Source organism: Temnothorax curvispinosus, unplaced genomic scaffold, assembly GCF_003070985.1.
Source record: "Temnothorax curvispinosus isolate PA1 unplaced genomic scaffold, ASM307098v1 QBEX01012135.1, whole genome shotgun sequence".
NCBI lineage: Eukaryota > Metazoa > Arthropoda > Insecta > Hymenoptera > Formicidae > Temnothorax > Temnothorax curvispinosus.
Window position 1 is genome coordinate 506,742 of NW_020221915.1, and position 16,239 is coordinate 522,980.

General features: G+C 37.3%; 1 protein-coding gene and 1 long non-coding RNA gene across 7 annotated transcripts in view; both read right to left on the reverse strand.

Annotated features, from left to right (window-relative positions):
* Positions 1-16,239, reverse strand: part of LOC112462250 (fasciclin-3) — a 300,674-nt gene that overhangs the window by 134,649 nt on the left and 149,786 nt on the right. The gene's annotated exons all lie outside the window — the stretch shown is intronic.
* LOC112462251 overlaps positions 1-16,239 on the reverse strand; it is a 129,040-nt gene that overhangs the window by 87,231 nt on the left and 25,570 nt on the right. The window contains exon 1 of one of the 2 annotated variants that reach the window (XR_003041645.1): positions 12,326-12,546. The exons of the other annotated variant lie outside the window; for it this stretch is intronic. This is a non-coding gene — a long non-coding RNA (uncharacterized LOC112462251). Of the gene's footprint in view, positions 1-12,325; positions 12,547-16,239 lie in introns of those variants that run through there. 2 annotated transcript variants of the gene reach the window in all.

The window sequence follows — 16,239 nt, forward strand, 5'->3', positions numbered from 1 at the left end:
TCGATGCATCGAGATCGCAATATTACCTATATGGAATTTCAGCGCTGAATGGTTACAAAAAATGTATCTAAAAAGCGTTTCGAACTAAATACATTTTCATGCTTTTCGATCATTTCCGCGCACGTAGGTACGTAATTATCACGAGTATATTCCCAGTCGGTTGAGAAATTTTATAGACTCTTATACAAGCATGAGATCATGTGTAAAAACTGTCAATGGAAAATTATTGTTTAAACGAATGGGTAATTCTGCTGTAAAAGCCGTTTTTGCTACGAACGGACGAAGATGCAAGATGACATCAGAGGACAACTTTTTGCGAATCTCGAACGTAACAATATTAAAAAAAAAAGAGTAGGTAATTGACTGATGGTAGAGAACAATCCCGAGTGAATATCACGATTAAACATACAAAGAGGTACAATCCGCTAATTATCGCGTCGCAATAAAGTCGCAACAATAACATTCGATTCTTTATTATATTTCCCTTTCTCGCAAACACCGTCGCGACGTTTAACTAAATTATTGTCGTTCATTTCGACGTCATTTCGAACCGGGTAGCGCCGTGTTAGAGCGCTAGACTAGTGGGTCGGATCTGGGTTAATTTAAACTATTAGCAGACATACCGGAAGTAGAGTGAAGAATGGGAGCAGATAACGAGACAAAGGGGACCAGGTGCAGACGACGATGATTTGAAGCGTGACGAATTATTACGCGTTGCTTTTCCCACTATTTAAGCTTCTCTCGAAATTCCCAAGACAATACTTATAGGTATATTAGACGGAGTTTAATAATAAATTAACAGTATCGATAGTTTACTTCAATTAATTCGAATTATTATTAGCCCTGTGAGACAGGCGGAAAAGTCAGTATTAATTTGTGCAACGGAAATCTAATCAATTATTATTTATAGGTATATATATATATTTCATGTTTTAAATATTTATAATGCTATTTTTGTATCTTTTTTCTTCTATTCTACATTTTATTTTACTCTTCTCTCTATATCATATATATACTTTTGCTTGAGCACATTATTTCGGACTTCTTCTGAAATTCTTCTAAAATAATTTTCTTCTTTGTTTATCGGAATAACAAAATACAGGAAATAATTAGACGGAGGAATGTCATAATAATAAACAATAAAATCCATAACAACGCTATCGCGAGCGTTACACAGAGCGTACTAATTAAAAGACTAATTAACCGATTTCCCGCGCAAGCCACGCATTCGAAATGCGCGAGGATCGCAGTTGGAATCTGATAAACGAGAAAGGTATCGCCACTTGCGGGGGTGCTCGAAGCGGCGTGCGGTTCGTGATGGCATTTTGACAACAGCCGCGCTTTTGCGTCATCATCACACACCCGTTTACATGTCGATGCGTGCACGCATCCGTTATATGGGTGGCATGCGGCGCGACGCGTACCCCGCGTCGAATTACCTGCGGGCCGTGCGCGTTTCCTGCGAGTGGGACGAGGGTTAGTCACAAGTGTGATCAAGATAGATCACAACCGGGTGCAAGCACATTCGCACCTGCCGACTGTGACCGCCGGCACGCTTCGTCGACAATTAAATTATATCCAGCGGCAACGCCAATTAATCCACCTTTGTTAGTTCAACGAGCGCACTTTTATAGCGAATTGTGTAAATTGTGCTTCTCCTTAAGAGGATAGGGACATATATAGGTATTAGTGCAATAAGGTACATTAGCAATGAGCTCGTAATTATGTAATGTTCGTCCGAGAACTCTGTAGCAGAAAGATCAATATTTTATATAGGAAATTCTTTATGTGTTTAATAATTTAATTATCGGGATAATATATAATAATAGATTAAAGTTATGACGAGTTAAAATTATATAAAAAAGTCATGTTTGGCATAATGATAATAATATCTGTGAGAAATGTATGATTATTATAATAAAATTTTACACGAATTGATTATATTGATTTAGGATCATGAAGTAAATGAAAGAAATATTCACATAAAAGTCCCTCTGAGGATTTTAATTAAACAAATAATAATTACGTGTCATTGCTTACGTGTAATATCATTCGGTAAAAAATTGACTTGTTCATTGCTATATAATTAAGGAATCGCGCGTTCTAATAGCAACGAGCTTAAGTGGAACGAAGTCGTTGCTCTGTCTACAAGATTAATCGCGCGTCCACTATCCAGGGAAAAGTATGCCAGCTTACTTAGCCCGTGACCCTTCACGTAGTATTTTACTTCCTCATTCGAATAGTGACACACCTATATGGCGTGACCGCGAGCGTACAGCTTACTTAACGCCATCAGTTCCACCTTGTAAAACGCGAACGCCCACCTTATACACAACGCGTGCATCGCCATGATGTCATTGACCACACCTTCCTCCCTGGGGTATAAATTAGACTCATAAAGGACAAACATCAATAATTTATGTAAATGCAAATGGAAAATTAATTAACGGTGCATTTTTGTAGTGATGATTAAATTCTATGTTTCATTCCTAACTTAATTCTCAAAATAAAAGTTTTATGATAAACTTAACACTTTACACTTTTAATCACATTTTTAAGTAATATTAATAGATTTTATTGCACAATTTTATGTAATATTGTGCATAATATCATCAAAAGTTTGGAAACGTTTGTTTAATTCTACTCGGAAGAAATTCTGCATGTGCAACGACATTATCTTTAAGAATAGGATCTCCAGATAATCAAATACTATCCATGAAAATCCTCCTCGAGTCCATTCGCCGGCCCTGCTCCAATTATTCTAACGGTACCTCGGATTCGGTATCTCGTTGCATGGACGAGCGTAGCGTTCAGATATCCTCTGCGCAACCATTACATTAGCAATATATATCACTTTGAAGCAATATTATATTAGTGCCGGATTTCCCGGAAACAGCGATAATTAATTCGACCAAGCGTGAAGATCAAAGGCGCGCGGAATGATGCATCTTTAAAGCGGACCTACAGTCGATCTACGGAAGCGAGTTAATTAATATCCTTCCCAACTAGAGTAGGGTCGATCGAGGCGCAGGACACAACGTTGCGGCGGCTTAATCGGGGATTCGTTTGACGAACGAGTATACGCCCCGTTGTCCTCTCGTTCGTGCCTGTGCAAACAAAACGATCGCGTCAACGTCATAAACCCTGTTGAACTTTGCGGTCTAATTTCCTCGTGTAACCGCTCCGCCCGTTCGTGTACCACCGGTGCGGCCACATTGTTGCATCTCTTCGGCGCCACGGTAGCCAATCCCGACGGAGCTGTTCAAGTTACTACGGATAATACCTGTCCATTGGCGTTAACTCTTTACACACAGCGAATTGCTTGGAGGGTACCGGTGATGAAGAATCGTCCCGAAACGCTCGAATCGGCGCGCGTTTCCCGCGGATGCACGGTTTATATATGTTAAGCGTGTGGAAGCGCTATTACATCACGACGGGCTGCGTAATGATGAGCGATGAGATACCTAGTTAACATACGCGCGACTGAAATTGCAGCGCGATTAAATGGAGAGTAAATGGTTAAAATGAAAATAATCGATGTTGTTTTACGATTTAAAAGCAGAAAGAAGAAAATGTATGCATATATAAATGACATTTGTCGCGTGCATTAATGTAAATTGTAAGTTATAGGCATTAATCGTTTTGATTGCGAGATATCGCCATTGCATGTCCGTTACTTCAAACATAATATAATAAAAGAAGAAGAAGAATTCTTTTATTTATAGAAAAATAAAAAAGAAATCCTTAAGAAATAAACTATAGAACGTCGAATAAACGTTTTGCAAACGATTAAAATTAATAAAAAAGATATCAACGAGATGTCATAAAATTGCTGCTTCACGTCGAGCGCGATCGTTAAACATTTTGTCAAGTGGCACCGTGATCGCCTGTCAATATTCACCGGTTATAAAATATCCCGCTCTCGTCAAGGCGAAACAAAAGTCATCGGGGGGCTTCTGCTGCGATATCGATAACGCGAGGCCCGTCGCCCGACGTATAAATCAAAATGGAAATAAAAGTTATTTACGGGGACGCGCGCGCGGACGAGCGCGAGCGCGCAGATCAGGCGCGGCTTGATAAAGTGGAAAAATGCAGCCAGGAGGCGGCTTTGTCGAAACAACGGACCGGCCATCCCTCAAGCTCCCGGCCACCCGCTTCAACCCCCGAAACCCATCAGCTCGGTGCTTGCCCGGTTTTATCACGGCGCCGTTTATCACCGCTTGCCTAGACAATGCCGTTGTTGTTCCCATTGTACGGCCCACGGGGATGCCGTCGTGACCCATATCCCCTTACCGAACACTCCCACGGGGAGAATCAAACACGTCGGTACGACTGTGAACCTTTCCGCACGCGAGAATGGTATCGTGAAACGTCAAACGGAAGGAAGGAAGGAAGGCAGCTCTCTCCCAGAGCGTTCCTTCCCAGAGCGGCTTTGCGCGCGTCGCGTCGCGAACTTCTATCGGGAACAATCTCGCTATTATCGCCAAGAAGGATCGAAGTCTCACCTCTCGGTTGGCGGCTGGCGGATCGAGAGAGTTTGAGATACGGGGTGAAAGACGGGTGAAATGGCGGAAGAACGGAGAAAGTGTTCCGCGCGCTAGAATTACGGTCGTTTAATTGCCTCCTCGAGAAACTAATAAAAAGTATCTCGCTAGACTTGTGCGGCATCAAGAAGGATCCGTGCCCCGCGGGTTAAGACCAATTTACGCGGTTTTCTCCTGGCGAGCGTTTCCGCCGAAGCGAAAGAACGGTGATTCACGTAAACGATGTCTCCACAAAAATAACTCGCGCCTTGAACAACAAAAAAAACTCTTAAGAATAATATACTTGTGTGTTTTTGGGCAGGGCCGTCTAAAATGAAATATTTCAAGTGACATACGCTTTACCCTAAGTGGCTAGACTCCTAAAGGCATTATTAGCTCACGTTTCGCGGGTTATTAGGTTTATACAGGATGCCCTAGTTTTTTCTACTTCCTTTCATCTCTCTAAATTTTTTCATCGTTACGAAAAAAGTCATTCCTTGATAAAAATATCATGCAAGAAATCAACAATTTTTAAATTGTATAAGTTATGAAAGCCTGGAAAATTTTGTGAGCAAACAGACGATAAAATTATATTCTTCGTTTTACTCATCGTTCGCAAAGTATTTCTTTGCTAATGTTACTTTAAAAAGGAACCTGTATGCTCATCTTTGATAGTTTATCCGGAATAGATTTATATAAATTATTTTTCGACACGAGTCTGCGAATGCGCTGCTTTCTGATTGGTGGATTTTGCAAAGAACGTAGAGCGCAAAGAGAGAAAGAGAGAGAAAGAGAGAAAAGGAACAGAAATTTCCAACGGAAGGCGACGCGCGATATTACAGTTTTCTTTATTACAATTGGTAACGCCGCATCTTATCCGTTATCCGTTACGAATTGCTTTCTCTCCTAAAGCGGAGTAACAAGTATTTAATAACCAAACTTGTTCCATTTCTGTTTCCTTTCGCCTTTGTTTCTATATTGTACTCGAGCGTCTATCGAATGCGCCCAAGTGTCGCAAACATCTGGATTATTGGATGCTGAAGCGGTTCACGATGGCAGTAACAGATATTAATGCAACCGCGATATTGTAGGCAATAAAAATGCTTTGAAACGGCTCCATAGAATAATAATAAAACCATAATGATATTGATATGTGTGCGAATAATGCTAATGAACACTCTGCTAAAAACGGTATAACACGGTATCATATTAAATGTATTAAATAATAGTAATAATAACCGCAATTGAGATCGTTAATAATGTGTAAAAATATAATATAATTATGTTTCATATAATTATTGAAATTAACCGAAGCTGATATAAATTATGAAAAAATTACATAACATCAGACATATTTATACATGTGATATTCATATTATAAAAGCTTTGTTGCATAAAATTTTATGATCTCAACAGGAAAAATGTCAATACAAGAATGAAGTAATTCTGCAAAATTATATATTGTAATTAGCGAAACAATTTAAATTATATCTTCTTTTATTTGTCCTGTAAAATAGTGTGTATTATTGAGAGATTGTTAACCGATATTTAATTACTGTATAATTGCTATCTGTTTTCATCCTTGAATAATACCAAGTTAATAAGATAGCAAAAAGAGAATGTAAAATAGAATGTTGAACAGAAATAGGGCATATACGCTTATTAAACACTTGTTATTCCGTTTTCGCGACGATCGAACATCAATCCGAGAAGAAAACGAACGAGCTCGTAAGATGTATTTTAAGAAGGAAAGGTAATATTAAGGTATCAGTTAGCTATTTTAATCTCTTTTCTACGACTAGAATATTTCTCGATATCCAAGATAAACTGGTTATAAAATAATTAAAATCCACTATATTTTCTCGATATAATTCCAAAAACTAGTTAACATGAAAACGAAGATCATCTCATATCCTGATAAAATTAAATCGATGAGAATCTCCGATTATCTTCTCATGTTCGGCTTTAACACAAAATTTCATTTTCAGATCAAATTAGACTAAATATGTCTATTTTCACGATACAAACGTTTCCGCGAACGTTTCACCTTTCCCACGAAAACGTGTGAAGCTTTCATTACTTATTCGATTATTATTCTTCGACTTGCCCGTGATGGGTTTCATATCAAATCTCTCGCCGCATTGACAAGTCGGAAAGCACTTCGCGACGATATAGATTCGCATCGCACGTCCACCGGAATGACGTACGATCCGTGGATTTGGCTCGAACACGACGGGAGAGCAAGATAGGTGCACGGAGATTTAAACCGACGGGATAACAGTGGTGCGAAGTCGCCGGCATACGTCTACGACTGGCACAAGATCGTTGTGTATTCGTGATAAATCTCTCGCGCTCTGAATATTTCGTCCGCGCTCCATGAAATCCTCTTATCCCCATCCACTTACCTTTCAACCTTTACAAATTGTAAGCACTTTACGTATCCTGATTATACGTTCAATCGGGCAGGGACAAGACACACGGAGGGAGAGGGGAAACCTGTCGTTTTTATACGTGCCTCTTAAACGCGAATACGTAGGACTCACGAGAGGAATTCGAATTTAATTAAACTGGAAATTTCAGCAAAAAAATATACCTTTGTGTGTGCATATGGTTTAATTTTTTCTCTATTTTTAGGATAAACAAAAAGCGCGCAGTCGGACTTTTAAATTTATTGCCTTTATTGCTTTATCAACTATCAAAATTAATATTTGAAAAAAGAGTAAACGTCAAACAAAAGAATTTTATGCTTGACGTAGATTAAAATCTGAATTTAATGAAGACAAAATAAAGAGTGACAAGAGCAATTGATGTGGAATTTTTGCTGAAAATGTTAATTCGTTTTAACGTCTATGATATTCTCTGCTTTCGGCTTTCTCGGATAGATATGAGATATCTCCGATGCTCATTGGGATGATACCATCGCACCTCGTCGTAACAATTTAAAGATATGAAAATCGAAAAGCTGCAATAAAAGAAGAGAGAAGTTTGCCCGCGCTCCTCTGTTTTCCTCCGAGTTCTACCATCGACGTCCCTTTATTTCTTTGCCGAGACTTGACTTTCCTCGTTCTCGCAAAGTTTATCGCTTGACGGGGGCAATTTTAGGAACACGGCTGACCCGGAAGTAGCAAAGTTCCATTGGCGCCGCTTATTTGCCCCGAGGATTTCGGATATCTTACATCCGTCTACGGTTTAACACCGTCACCCTGCTCGCAGATATTGAACGCGAATGATAACGGAACGGCTCATTTTCTGACTATTTTTGACGCAATATCATTACATCGTGCTGCCGCGAGTGCCCAACTGGTATGTACCGTTTCTCTACACGATATTGTAACAATAGTAACGATATTGTAACAAAAATGTACCGTGCCGTTTACCGTTTCTCCATTATTAATGGTATCTGCGCAGGATTGATAGAATTTTCATTGGAATTATAATATAACGCGATATATAATATGACGCAACGTAGATAATGCGTTATTATAATATGCCACGTAATACGTTGCGCGTTGTTATTAATCGAGCACTTTACCTCTCGGATATAGATAGTTTGATGAGTTTGGAATTTAATTAGTGAAAATTTAATGTAGAAATTATGATTATAAAGTAATTCCAACTAAAAAGACTTCAAGCAAATTAGGCTATATTAGTATAAATAAATAACAAGAACTTATTTTTCCGTTCAACCAAACTTTATTTTAACGAAAACTGCATTATTATCGCAATAGTCGCAATTATCGAATGTGCTGCAATATTGAAGAATAAAAATTGCAGTCCTATAATAAAATTCGCTGAAAAATTTTTACTCTAAATTTTTTAAATATGTAGTATATATATTTTTTTATTTTTAGTATATCGCGATACGCGCTGTATAATTTTCAGTGCCGTTTTAAGTCTTTCGAATTCTCGCCGACTTCAATGCGCGTATTAATTTCAGAGAGTTTAATATCGTTCGCGCGTGTGCAATTGTTGCCGATTGAAAGCCATAATTATCTAACGAAAGCACGATATGCTAATTTTCGCAAAATGACACTCGCACGGTATCGCGAGATTAAACCAATTTCTTGCGCTGTACCGACACCGGTTGCTCGCACGAGCACAGGCCATTTATCGGTTTCTAATTACGTTTAATCGTTACGATTTCTCAGGATTAGCCGAGGGGAAGCAGTCGAATGAGACGCCGCGATGGCACGTCCGCGGCTAATCTTATGGCTAATTCGAAGTTAACGCCAATTACCTTGCAACTTTCTCTGACTATCGTTGCCATTCTGGCTGGCTTATATAGTAGCTTTAATCAAGACTTTACAGTTAATTTGTTCACGAAATCCTACGCCGCACTGTTTCAGCGCGGATTATTTTATGCGGAAGCACTTCGGCCACATTGCTGAGTCAATTAAGCCATTTCGGATAACAGGCAGAATTATGTAATATAATATCTAAGAAATGTAATAGATATTTTAGCTTTTTAAAAATATTTTTACTAAATATTTATATTTTTGCTTATAAAAAAATTATCGAAATTAATTTGTACCTAGTAAATTTATTATTAGAGATCATTGTATTCACTTCATTATCCAATTTGTCGCAATTAACCCAATCATTCTATTCATTAATATTATACATGACTATTTTAATTTTTCATATATATTATGGTAATTAGCGAAATATTCCAACAGAATTTCGTCGCGTGTTATTCGAGGAAGGCTTGGTATTAAAATCTTGCTCATTACCGCATCAACGAATAGCATTCCAAAAAGATGAGCGAAATGGTGAATTCACAGCGAAACAAAGCAAGCTCCTTCATTTTCAACCTTTCGACAAGCATTCCCGCAAAGCACGCGGAAGGTATTTCCGCGCTACCGTGAAATTAAATGCGAAGAATATCGGATTACAGGGCGCGGTCTTGTCTACTCTTGACGTGTCTCTTCGAAAACAGCCGATTGTCGTCTAACAGTTTGACGCAAATGCATTCAATAAAGCTAATATCTCGCCTCGTATCTCGCATACGGAATAACTGAATCCGCGTGGTCGATTTTTAAGAGAGAAGCTCTGATTACGTATTTATCAAAAGCAGAAACGAGACAAAAGAGAAATGTGTAAGAGGAAATATCTAAGCGCGCTCATCTATTATTTCGAACAAAAGCTCGAATATATCTTTCGAGTAAAATATACTGTAATGTTTTCCTCTTTTGACTGCCCTGTCTCATTAGATTAAATTAAACTCCAATTTATATTTCAAGCTGTTTAATTAAATTCGCGATGCGACGACCTAGAATTTATTCTGACTAGTTAATGAACGAAGCATTCACTCTGTTACTGTCATTGAGCTTATTCTAAATTGTTTAACCCTTAGGTCTTCAAAATATATTTTTTATCGAATTTTCGAATATTTCAAAATTTCTAATAACTGACATAAATTCTTTTTATTTTTTAAATAAAGCTCAAAATTAATTTCTGAATTAAATTCTTATTATTATGCCTATAAGAGCTCTAAAAATTTACCAGATTACTCAAAATTCTTTTGAAAAATAAAAAATTTGCACTAATAAATTCTGTTCTCGAGAAAGAAATGTAATAAAAATATTAATAAATATTGAAGAAAGATATATGGAAGATGTTATTAGAATATTAAAAACCGCGCTCTTCAAAGAAACTAAAAGAGTAATTATTTTATTGAGTGTTCGTACTTTACATCTGACACAAATAACGTTTCCGCGTTATTGATAGTAACCAACTCTCTCTGAGTTTTATTCGCATGCTTTTCCGACCAATCGGTTCGAGGATTTCCAATCGACCGGCGTTGTATCAGAAAACGAATTCTATCGTTTCACTCGTGCGTACGATCGGATTTACTTTTTGTGTGACGTAAACGTTAATGGATACACAGATTTTCGATTTTTTAGTCCGCTAATGGTAGCATTGATTTCCGCAATTGCAAACGTTGCATTATTGAGATATAAGATTTAATATAATAAATATTAGTAATGGAACGGTCAGCGTGGAATTAATGCATTTTATCAAATATTTATTAGAGCGGATTATACTTTTTGTATAATAAAGTGTATCACAATGTGTTTTTTAATTCTAACTTAAAATTCTGAAAACCGAAAGTCTAATAAATTTTTCAGAATTCAGAACGCGAGGTTTAAAATAAAATGTACGATAATATTAGTTCTTACGTTAAGAATAAGTTTCTCGTTGCTGTCAGGAAAACATGCAATGGTGATGCAAGAAACAAATGTCTATTTTATAAAGATAAACATCATTAATAATTATCATTAGAAAGTACCCATTGTAATGTTAAATCTCGGTGTGTTATAATTATTCTAATTAACTCTATCATTGTGTTAATTTATGGTGTCACAAAGAAAGAACAAGTTCTATATAACTACAGTATATAAAGGACGTATAATATATCCCCACGAAACAGAAATCAATGACTGATAGTCACTGCGATCGTGGAACAGCTTATATACCACGATCGCCAACCGATGAAGATAGATTGCTGGGACGCGTCGTTCGGGATCCGATATCTGCTCGCTAGCAGTCGCGCTTATCTATTTTATCGCTGCGTAATAATTCATGTAAAAACGTAAGCCGCCCCGACAGTAAACCCTCATCGTTCCCAGTTAATTCCACGAATTGTTTAAAAAATTCGATTATTACAAACAGAAAAGATTAAAATTTATTCTATCAAACAAAATGTTTTAATTCACTTTTGCCTAGTTCGAAAATTATTCATACGCGTTTACATTTAAATAATTACCTTTCTTTTTAACTTTACACGCATATTTATACTTTATATAATTGCAACTCATAATCGCTTTTAAAAAGTTAATTAAAAATCTTTTTGTATGTAAATAAATTAAATTCTAATTTAGATATATCATACCTAAAATATATAATCAATTTACTAACGTTATTAGTTTCCAACTTGTATCTTGCAAACTCCTCCAACAGTATGCACGAATTAGGATAGGATCGTTCTACTCCTCGCTTAAATTCATACATGTTAACGGAACATTTCCGCGTCAGCTTTAGATAGGAGCATCTTGAATTTAATTACGCACAACAAGAGCGAGTCACGCGTAATACACATTAAGAGAACTTCTAGAACTGCAAACACAAAGTTAAGTAGCAGCTAAGCAGTCTCACACGGGCTTTGTCGAATTAATCTTAACTAACTGACTTCGCGGGGTCGATCGATAGCTTGCGGAATGCTTTTGTCAGAGCATCATCGTAACACGTCAAGTAGCTAAGGCACGTTCGTCGTCGTCGTCAGTTCGACGAGCAAGTCCGCCGGATCAAATACGTTTGTCAATTGAGAATGGGGCGTCGATTCGGAATTTCATAGTCTCGCTTCATTGTCTCGCACGAATTCTTTGATCTTTGTCGAAGCATAAAATTCCAACTGGCGCAATAATAGAGTGGATATCCGTCGATATCCACTCGGGGGGCTCTCGAAAGCTCGCGAAAGTTATAAAATCTCTATACCGTACCTTATCGCTATTACACTTAATTTTCAGTTCTAAATATCCTCTGTATAAGCAATTAAAATTCTTCATTTCTTCATTTCCGTTAATATTACAAGCAATCATGCATCTATCAATGTAATATTTGTATAAGATATACTTCGATGTTGAATTTCTATTTAAGTTCAAAATTTACTTCATGAATTTGATGCGTTCGTGTCTCTTAATATATGGAATGTCAATAATGCGTCAATATCTTTCCACACCGAATGCTTGATATTAACGGAAAAAGTACGTTCTATGTATCGTTGCACATTGCAAGGTACATACTTGATTGTGACGATTAGCTGAACCCATGACGGAAAGTTTCCCGTCGTCGGAACTTGGACGACAACGGCGCAGCTGTTAGAAACTATGCGACGTCGATTGCGGCAATCGACCTCGGATAGTTCGTGCAAGAGACACGGCCGGCGAAATTATACGTCGCGGTGTACGTGTTCTTTTCTCGAACCGCTGATCCATACCGGCAAATCACATATGCGATTGGACGGTGCGCCAATGATACTCACCTGGAACAAAGAAAAGAGAAAATCATACGTTAGAGAAATACCAGAGGAAACGTTCGAATGATGTTTCGTTGAAATATCCGTCCTCCATCTTTATCTCGATACGAAAATATCACGGATATCACTTGAAGGTGAAAGATAAGTGTCCTAAATATTTATAATTGGCGCCTGAATGATCGGGACACTCTAAATTTCGAAAATAATCTACGTAATACATATATGTATCTGTATAATTATATAGATGTATACTACATATATACTACATATACATACATATATACACATACACATACATACATATATGTATATATAACTCTTAAATACATTAATATAAAAATCTTGTTTTATTTTTGCTCAACTTCCTTCTCTTTTCAAATGTTTCAAATAATATTTCTAACTCTTATTTTAAAATATTAATGGAAAAAAGGTGTAGGTACCTATTATTCTTTAACTCTCGCTTCATGGTATTCTGGATCACAATAGCTGGTTTCGTTTCTATGCCACAATATTATTTTCGCTATACAGTTTTTATTTTGAAGTAATATAATTCAACCTGTGATGGCTGGCAACTTATTTTTTTCTTAGGTTTTATACTAACAATAGTTTTGAAATTAATATTTTAGTTAAAATTAGTTTAAACGATTAAATAATAATAATAAATCTATTAAAATATTCATTCTTTTCTCTCTCTCTTTTTCCGTAAAAATATGCCTTATATTTTCAATATATTAATTACTGATGTTAATATGCATGTAACAATATAAATATAGAAATATACTTTAATAGTTTTTTTAAATAACAATAATTTCTTTACAAAAATATATTAAGAAAAATAAAATATCAAGATTATACATCAACAATCAACATGAAAAACAATGTTGCCACTTGGAATATTGAAACATGAGAATATTAATGTTTAAATCGTTAATACAGACTATTACATTCATATATTATTCACGATTGTATTGCGTTTATCGCAGTTCCTGCATAATAGACTCGTGAGGCATGAAAGGGTTGTCAGTCATACTGTTACAGAGCAATGTGTTCATGCGAACAATCTATAGCCGGTGCACCGAAAGGAATCGGGCGAGCTAAGAGGTAACGAAAGCGGAAAGGAATAAGGAGCGCAGTGACGTGAAAAGGACTCTTTGCGGCCTGCAAAAAAGCGCTCCTCGTCGTGGCTTCGCGAGGAAGATAATTTATTGGTTCAGTGAGCTCTCCTATCTTCGAGGTCCACCAACGCGGTTTGAATCGTCGTCACTTCGATCTCGTTGCCATAATATCCGCGCGAGCCGCGTAGTCGGCTCCAATTATTGGTCTTCGAGGGTTTGTATTTAACCAGAATGACTCTTTTCTTCCGCCGCGCCGTCCGGCCGTTACTTAGGTCAGTTTTGCGTCTTTTTCTCGACTGGCTATAAAAGTCAATGGCGTTACGGAGAAATCTTGATAAATATCGCTCAGGAAACTAATATCGCGAATACTAGGCTCGCGCGAATACTCGTAAAATGCGAACTGAGTTATATCCAAGTTTTCTCTACCAACACGAGCCCGATTATTCGATAAATTTGTCTATAATACTTAAATCATCAAGCACACGAAGAGAAAACGACGAGAAATATGCATATTACACAATATTCATTATAGGTACATATAGACGTATGGTTGATAAAATCGACATCTGATATGAACATTTATATATTCATGCCATGCATTCATTTGTATTTAGCAGCAAACGCTGATATCATTTAGATATATCACTCACGTAAACATTAAATAAGAAGATTAATGGATGATAATATATTAATTGCAAGATGAAAACTGAAACGAAAATACCTGAATTACTATCTATGAGAGAGAAAAAAAGAAAAAGAAAGAGAGAGAGAAAGCAATTAATATCATGACTATTATTACGTTCATAATGGTTACAAATCATGAATTCACGGAAATTATTTGTTATATAAATCCGCTTGCTATTGCATTTCGTTTTGTCATAATAATGTGCTCATTATTGAAACAATAACGTCATTTCAGCGAGGATTTGATATAAATAATATTCTGATTTGTGTGTGTGTGTGTGTGTGTGTGTGTGTGTGATATAAATAATAAAACTACAAAGTAAGAAAAAATTAGAAAATTCCTGTGATCAATTAACTAGTTTATATTAATTTGTTTGTTCTGTAATATATTAAATAATAAAATATAAAATACAACACGCCCGTTATGTTCAGAATTCAGAGACTAAGCGAGAGAAAAGTGATAGGATTCGGAAGGGAATTGAAATTAGAATCAAGATACACGGCGGTCACACCGGACGGACATGACGGTCGAACACTCTAGCCGCGTTTCTAGGATACATATTCATACACATGCAAGCGAGCATTTCGACAACTTGCTCAATTAAATGCGCGTCCCTCATCCGATTAGTGATGCACCTTTGACGGTCTTATCGACATACCTCAAACGTATACCCGCTCGAAATCGCCCGCAGAAACAGATTGGTTAACGTAATCGAATTGGCAAAATCATTCGTCGCGAAGCAATAGCGGGTGTAAAAATCTAGAAACACTTCCCCGAAGTTGAAAAATAAAGTCTTACTTCGTAAAATATTTCAGGAAGAAGGCCGAGAGTTATGTTACGTGTTTCTCTCGGATAGAATATAAAATACAAACGTCGGGGGGGCGCGAGGCGTCTCGCACGAAAACTGAAATTACGAAAGTAAAGTTACGTCAGTCAGAATATAAAGCGCAAAATTAGATACGTCATCGTTACGAGAGCAATGCCATCCTTGCATTTTTATGACGGAAACAGTGAGACTTGTGGTGGAACATTTTCGAGAAACCGAAGATTCTCCGCCTCTACCGTTTTTCCGACTCGAAATAAACGGTGTGTCGCGATATTGTGAGACTTTTCGTGATCTCTCAGCTTTCGTCTTCTCGTGCGCTTTTCGATTTTGCCGTTTTCTGGCGCGGGTGTCGTCTCTCTGTCCGCGCTCGCATCCCGGCCGTCCCGGAGCGCCCCGTCGCGTCGGGAAGGTGAGAAAATGGAAATACGTGGGGAATGCGACGGGGCAAAAGGAGAGCAATAAACGGGATTAGAGTCAGTCGCGTGCTTCGCATAACTTGCCGGTATTGCGTAATTCTAGCATGCACGCGTGCGTACGAAACCACGCGGCACGCGTATAAAGCACGTGCGTGCGCAAACGTCCTCCGCATGACTGCGCACGTGGCTGCACGCGGCGAAAATGAAGACACGAGAGTGTCTCTCATCCATTTCCCTATCTTTTCAATTATATTACGAGGAGTAACCGGAATATTGTTTTACACGAGAGTCTTTGAAAATCTGTACCTAGATATTTTCTGCGGGGAAAATATCTATATTTCTATGCCTAGGCCACAAGTATCCCAAATGTCCATATTTGTAGCTAAATGCCGAGTCGGTTAATTTAAACAGCCTTATAAAATGTATCGATGTACATACAATACAGGATGTCTCGTAAAGACCATAACGCTTAAGTTCAGATTTCTGAAAGTTTTTTTAGACGAAAATCTCGATACCAAAATATCGAGACTGTACAATATCGAAACTAAAACTAAAAATATATTATAAGATTATACGTTTATTTTGAAAATAGCGCTTGTTACATTATAACATCACTCATTTATCAAATTATTATTTTCA